General features: G+C 40.3%; 1 pseudogene; it reads left to right on the top strand.

Annotated features, from left to right (window-relative positions):
• Window positions 1–4,035: 4,035 nt before the first annotated feature.
• Window positions 4,036–7,614, top strand: LOC145158681 (uncharacterized; annotated as a pseudogene).
• The last annotated feature ends 290 nt before the right edge of the window (window positions 7,615–7,904 follow it).

The following is a 7,904-nucleotide window of genomic DNA, read 5'->3' as shown; positions in this document are numbered from 1 at the left end:
TAACCCTAAACACCTCTACAGTCGAAGTTCTTAATCGAGCTCTTCTGAGGTGTTAAAGTTTAATCATTCGACATCAGTTAAACCATTCCTGTGTTCTTCGTTACGTCTTTAATTGTGTTTCTGCTTAGAATCTATCGATCCGACAAGAACTTTGTTCTAACAATTGGTATCAGAGCAGGAGACTGTGTGATCAATACACATTCCTTCTGTGTTAAGAGTTCTTTAGGGTTTCCGCTTTTATCGAATATAAAGAAGCCGTCTTCTTCCTGTCGACGGTAACTCGTGTGTTTGATAAAACCCTAATCTCAAATTTACAGGTCTGATTCTAGCAGTTCTAAGGAAAGGCTCACCATGTCTCACGAAGATTCTCAAACTAATCCCATCAACATCTCCAACAGCATTGGATCTACTACAAGGGTTCCCATTCTTTACACTCAAGACTATGAAGTATGGGCACATCACTTTGAAGATTACGTGGTTGGATCTGAAGATAATGGTTATCTCATCTGGGAAGCTATCACGCTTGGGCCGTTTGTTCACTTTGGAACGAACAGGAAAGTGAAGACTCAAAAAGAATATAATCAGCTCGTGGCGGACGTAGATAAGATGCCACAGGATGAAAAGGACAAGTTGCTATGTAATGTGAAGGCCATGAGAATGATCAGATTCGCACTGCAATCTGACACTTTTCGGTTAGTTGGTTCATGCACGACGGCCAAAGAAATCTGGGATAGGTTGAAAGAACTCTACTCAACCGATGAAGATCTAGAACACTCTATTCAAACCTTGCTGCTCTCAGAATTTGGAGTTTTCGAACAGAAACCTGAAGAGAAACTGATACATACCTTCGATCGCTTCAATCATCTCCTTAGCAAGATGATCAAGCACGGTATAGAAAGAAAATTGATCAAGCAAAAAGTAACCTTCATGAATGGCTTAAGACCAGAATGGATGGCAGTGGTTTCAACAGTGAAAGCTCACGAACAATTTAAATCTTACTCACTAGCGAAACTGGTAGGCATACTTAAATCCCATGAGAATGTGGTAACCAAGGAGGCGAAGATAGTTTCGGGTGTGGGATCATTGGCCCTTGTCTCAAAAGGCAAAAGTGTTGCAGAAGAAGAGGAGGAGTCAGATATGTCTAAGTGTGACCTTACAGGCGAAGAATATGCAATGATGGTCACCAATCCAAAGAAGTTTGTACGAAAGAAGTTCCCTGTCAATAAGAACCGAAACTGGCAAGGAAGTTACAGTTCTGAGAAGGTGAAAGAAGAAACGAAGAATATCTCTCAAAAAGATGATGACAAGAAGGAAAGCAAGATTGCAAGAGACTCTGGATTCGACTGCAATTACTGTCATGGCAAGAATCACTTTGCCAAAGATTGCATGCTAAGGAGGATGGCTGAGAAAAGGGATGGTGAAGATGATGAGGAGTACTACATGCGAAAGTTGGAAGAAATCAAGAGAAAGAAGGCAACTAATAGTTCAATGAATGCCTTGATTGTGCAGGAAAATGTGGATGAAGATGAGTTCGGTGGCGTTGAAGTCTGGTCAACCAATTTTGAGGATGAATAAGTAAGAAAACCCACACATGGAAGAGCTTATGTGGCGAGGGATACTGGTTTGGCTGGAAAATGTTTGATGGTTACAGCTGGAAGACTAACCGAAAGTGAGCATAAGGAGTCGAACCTGACTGAGGACAAGTGCTTTGCAGCCAAGCCCGTGAGTGAGAAGATCTACGACTGTGATCGGCTGATCAAAAAGGTACAATCCATCCTTGAATCACATAAAGTTCCAGTAACAAATTATGAAGAAGAATTAAATGAATTAAAATTTAAATTTTCTAACTTAAGTGGTAGTCTCATGCAAACTCGCTTAGCGAACTCTAACCTAACTGACCAACTCAGCAGGGTGTCTTCAAAGAGTGAGGAGAGAAGGATGTGGATTGAGCTGAAGGAGACGGAGTTAAATAGGGCTAGGGATGAGATTATTTATTTGCAATGAGACAGTTTAAAGTTTTTGAAACAACGGAATGTTTTTTGCTTAATTGCTAAACGCTTATATACAAATATTGCTCCGTTGCACTTAAGTTGTGAAATAGGGAAAAAGATTCATAATATGATCTTACCCTTCCTTGAATTTAAGGAGGATGAGGTCATCGCTAAATGTGAATCCATAATGTCCTCAGAAGAGACATCCATCGCTTATAAAATCGGACTAGACAAGAAAGAGACCTTCATTGACTCTAAGGAACATAAGTGTATGCTCAAAAATCTTTTAGATGAAAATGATAGGTTAAAAATTAAGTCCGAGACCATTCAATCATTTGACTCGTCTAATGCCAAATTAATTTCAGAACATAAAATGAATATAGAAAACACGTCTGAATTTGATGAGGAAAGTGAGATAAGCGAAATCTCGGTAGAAGATGTGGTTGATTGCTCTGAATTTATGAAGAGCGAAACCGAGAATGAGAAACCCCTCATATCTGAAAACTCGGTTGAATACGCTCGCCTGTCAAAGGACATGCCACAGAAACTCAAAGAGAAAGCAATGGTTTATCAAAAGGTTCAAACTGTGCCAAATCAGGTATATGTTGTTACAGGGGTCACTGTAAAACAAACAGCAGAATTGAAAATCTTGGTCGACACAGACAATGCTAAAGGGTGCGATGATTATTTCTGGTAAGCCCCTATTGATAACGCAGACGAAACCATCGGCTTATCGGAGCAAACCTCATGGAGGGTAAAAGGTAGATATGTTGTTGAACCCATCAACAAACCCTCAAGTTTTGACAAACCAAGCACAAGTGGAACAAAAGAGATACCTAAAGAACCAAAGAAAACACCGAATGTTCCTTGCAAGACTACCGAAACTCAAAAGGAGAAGCCAAAATCAAGCTTTAATATTCATAAATCTCAAAAGCCGATAGTTGAACAGAAACGCCAAAGAAATCAGAGATACATGAAAAATCTGAATGAGCGAAAACGATATTGGCAATCTCAAAACCCCAACTACGTTCCTTCCAAGAAAGAGTCAATTGTTAAAGAAAATGAAAAGCCAAAAGGAAAAGAAAATTTTAGTCCAAGCTCCTACTATTCCAAAGCTCATAACCGAACGTCTAGTTTCGGTTCCAACACCAGCGCTCAGAACCGAACGTCAAGTTTCGGTCACAACATCAAGGCTAACAACCGAAAGTCAAGTTTCGGTCCTTCCTACTCCCAAAGAAAACCGAATTCAGTGAAGGACATCAAAGGAAAGGGAAAGCTTGATTCAGATTCTGATATCAACAATAAGAAAAAGTCAGCTAACCCTAGGATTCAAAAAAATATTCCAAAACCATATAACAACACACCATCTAATACACCACAATTTAAACAAGATAAAAACAAAATCAAGGTGTATACCATCAAAAGAAAAGACCAAACCACTCTAATCAAAAGAACTTATTTGGTTGATATTTCTAATGTCATTCCTTTCTCTGTAAAAGACTCACCAGGGCCCAAGAGACTTTGGGTTCCTAAATCTGCTTGAATTTGCAGGTTATTAGTGACGAGCAGTTCGATGACGAATGGTACATAGACAGTGGCTGCTCGCGTCACATGACAGGAAGGAGGGAAGAGCTGAGGGAGTTTCGGTCCCTTAAGGATGGTGGATGTGTAAAGTATGGAAATAACTCTTATGGCACAATCAAAGGATATGGAATGATAACCAATGGAGACTTCTCGATTCGAAAAGTAGCTTATGTGGAAGGGTTGCAGCACAACCTCATCAGTGTATCACAATTGGTTGTGGGAACTGGTTTGAAGGTTTCATTCGATGATGAGGGATCAGAAATAATTGAGAAGCAATCCAAAAGAGTTCTGTTGAAGTCTGAACGCAAGGGAGAGATGTATCCTTTAAATCTCAACCCAATTCGAGGAAAACCAGCAATATGCCTGCTGTCAAAGGCGAACACTGATGAAAGCTGGTTGTGGTATCGACGCCTATCGCACCTGAACTTCAAAGACATTAATAAGTTGGTGCTTGGTGATCATGTTCGAGGCCCTCCTCTTCTCAAGTTTGATAAGGAACACCTATGTGCAGCGTGTGAGATGGGCAAACAAAGCAGAAAGAGCCATCCTACATGTATCAATACAAAGATTGTTGAAGCTCTTGAACTTCTGCATGTTGACTTATGTGGACCTTCGGCTATCGAAGCTTCGGTGGTAGTAAGTTCATTCTTGTCATAGTAGATGATTTTTCACGCTTCACCTGGGTCTTCTTTCTTAAACAGAAATCAGACGCGGCTCCCAAGTTGAAAACGTTTATCAAGCAAGTGGAAGTGCAGCTGCGAAAGCTGGTGAGGAATATCAGAAGCGACAATGGGCTTGAATTCAAGAATAAAGATTTTGAGGATTTTCTAGCTGACAAGGGGATAACTCACAACTTCTCGGCCCCCTATACACCACAATAGAATGGGATTGTTGAAAGACGAAACCGTTCTTTATGTGAGGCAGCCCGAACCATGCTAAGCTTCGCTTCTCTTCCGCTATACTTCTAGGTTGATGCAGTTGCAACCGCATGCTACACTCAGAACCGATCCTTAATCAACAAACGATTCTCCATCACTCTGTATGACATTCTGAACAATCGAAAGCCCAACGTTAAATTTTTCCATGTGTTCGGTTCAAGGTGCTTCATTTTCAATTCCAAAGAAAACCGAAACAAGTTTGACGTCAAAGCTGATGAGGGAATTTTTTTTTTGGCTATTCACTCACTTCAAAGGCATATAGAGTTTTAAAAAAATGCTCCAAACGTCTTGAAGAGACATACTATGTAACCTTTGATGACAACTACATGAAGAAAGTCCAAAGAAGCGAAAGAGCCTTGTGGGAAATATTTCCTGAATCAGGACAAGTCTCGGTTCCAATTTCCAACATGTTTGAAGAGTACATAAGGCTATTTGATGAACCAGAGAAGGCTTCACACTCGGAGGCGAAAGCAGCAGAAAACAAAATCGACAATCTAAAAAAGATCATTGATGAAGCTGCAAAAGAAATGGAAAATGAACCTCCTAAACCAACTGGTGGTCAACCCTCAACTGACCCTCAAAACAACGGCTCATCGTTCAAGGGGGAGGGTTCATCTACAACAAATAGTCCAGTCGAGGGGGAGAATCCAACTCCATCCCCAACCCATAAAAGTCCAGTCGAGGGGGAGCATCCAACTCCAACAGAGGAGGAGAATTCTGAACCGGACAAGGGATACGCTTCGCCATTTGAGGGGGAGAATGAGAATACAAATGACGATGGTGATCAATCAAAACTTGAAGAAGAAGTAAATGCAGATTTGGATCCAGTCTATGACCCTAATTACCCTCCTCTAACGAAATGGACTAAAGATCATCCCAAAGCACAAATAATTGGTGAATCATCTGAGCGAGTTCTCACACGTTCTCAATTGAAAGCGAAACAAATTGCATTATTCTCTAATGTTGAATTTTGTATGTTTAATTCGTTTGTCTCCAAATTCGAACCAAAGACGGTTAATGTTGCACTTGATCATGTTGATTGGGTACAAGCTATGCAAGATGAACTCCATGAGTTTGAACGTAATCGAGTTTGGAGGCTGATTCCCACTCCAAAGGATGCTTCAGTGGTCGGCTTAAAATGGGTCTTCAGGAATAAGTTGGACAAAGAGGGCAACCTCATACGCAATAAGGCTTGGTTGGTGGTGAAGGGATACTGCCAAGAAGAAGGGATAGACTATGAGGAGACCTTCGCTCCTGTAGCAAGGTTGGAATCGGTCAGAATCTTTCTGGCATATGCTGCTCATAAAAACTTTGAAGTTTTCCAAATGGATGTGAAATATGCTTTCTTGAATGGAGAACTAGAAGAAACGGTGTATGTTGAGAAACCACCTGGGTTCGTGAACGAGAAATACCCTGATCACTGCTATGTGTTAGATAAAGTTGTATATGGTATGAAGCAAGCACCGAGGGCCTGGTATGAAACTTTAACTCGCTTTCTTAAAATGTCAAAATTCAAGCAAGGTTCGGTTGACCCAACCTTCTTCCGAAAGAAAGAAGGCGAACATCTAATGATAGTTCATATTTATGTCGATGACATCATCTTCGGCTCCACGAATCCTAGCTTAACGGCTGAATTCAGGAAGTTGATGGAGACTAAATTTGAAATGAGCGCAATGGGTCCGATTAATTTTTTCCTTGGTTTGAATATAAGACAGGGACCAGAAGGTATTTTTATCAACCAGGAGGCCTACACGAAGAACTTGCTGGCAAAGTTCGGTAAGACGGGTGATTCGAAAGTGAAGGTTCCTATGACGTTTGGCACAAAGTTAACACCGTCTTTGGAAAAACATGTTGTTGACGTAACACTCTATCGTCAAATGATAGGGTCTCTTATGTATCTAACGGCTAGTAGACCAGACATTATGTTTTATGTTTGTTATTGCGCCAGGTTTCAAGCAAATCCAAGAGAACCTCACATGGTGGCAGTGAAAAATATTTTATGTTATCTGAAGCGAACCTCTTCTCTCGGTCTTTGGTACCCTGCTAGATCTGGATTTTTTGTTCAAGCCTTTTCTGACGCCGATCTTAGAGGATGTGGACTGGACCGAAAGAGCACAACTGGTGGATGCCAATTCCTTGACGGTAAACTTGTTAGCTGGCAGTCCAAGAAGCAAACATGTATGTCTCTTTCAACAGCCGAAGCTGAGTACATAGCTGCAGCATCATGTACCTCTCAAGTGATATGGATACAAAGCCAACTAAGAGACTACGGACTAAGTATGAAGAAAATACCTCTCTATTGTGACTCAGAAAGCGCGATAAGAATATGTCACAATCCAGTGCAACACTCAAAGACAAAGCATATTGCACTAAGATACCATTTCATCAAGGACCATGTAGAAGATGGGAACGTGGAAGTACATTTTGTTCGGTCCTCTGATCAACTGGCTGACATATTCACTAAAGCCTTACCAGAAGCAAGCTTCAATAAAATTTTACAAGGTTTGGGAATGATGGAAGCAGAGTCGGTACCGAATCCTCAAATCTCTATCTGAAAATTAGACAAGCGAAACAGAGCGAACGCTCGGTCTATTTCGGTTCTGGATTTTTCGGGAACCGAAATGAACCGAACGCTCGGTCTATTTTGGCTCCATAATTTTCGGGAACCGAGATGAACCGAATGCTCGGTCTATTTCGGCTCCGGAATTTTAGGGAACCGAAATGAACCGAACGCTCGGTCTATTTCGGCTCCGGAATTTTAGGGAACCGAAATGAACCGAACGCTCAGCTTATTTCGCTTCATTCTTTTACGGTTTGGTTTCGGCTGTATATTTTGTACACTCGTTTTTAAGTCTATTTCTTACTCTATTTTAAGAGTTTTTTTTAGAGTGTTTTGTGCTAATTTCTTTTTTTTTATTTTTCTGTTTTTTTTTTATTATTTTTCAGAAATTTCAAAAATCCAAAAATATTTTTCCAAAAGTTTTTTTTTGTTTTTTGTTTCTTAATTATTCTTTTTGTTTTTTTTTTGTTTTTTTTGTTTGTGTGGTTTGTTTGTTTGCTTGTTCTCTTTACTAGGTCTCAAGTACTTCAGTGCAACATAATTTGGAGCTCAGGCAGGTATGATTCTTTTAATATGAACTAATTAAGTGTCCCTAGAAGCATGTTGCTGCATGTCGACCGAAGCCTCTAAGACTAAGAGCAAGGCCTTAATGAATCGATGTATACCTATCATTTCATCCCAATTAGGCTGGTAAATCCACTCATGTCATGAGCTACCTTACTCTTCTCAAATGAGTTAAGAGTTTTCTGCTTTGTCACGTTTATATAGCAGAGGTACTTTCGGTTCCTTAACCACCTCCTTTACATTCTCCATCAACTTTCGTTTCAACAC

The sequence above is a fragment of the Lactuca virosa genome, chromosome 2, assembly GCF_052849685.1.
Source record: "Lactuca virosa cultivar CGN04683 chromosome 2, Lactuca_virosa_CGN04683_v6, whole genome shotgun sequence".
Classification (NCBI taxonomy): domain Eukaryota; kingdom Viridiplantae; phylum Streptophyta; class Magnoliopsida; order Asterales; family Asteraceae; genus Lactuca; species Lactuca virosa.
Note: the sequence above shows the minus strand (reverse complement) of the source record. Positions and strands in the feature narration are given on the sequence as shown.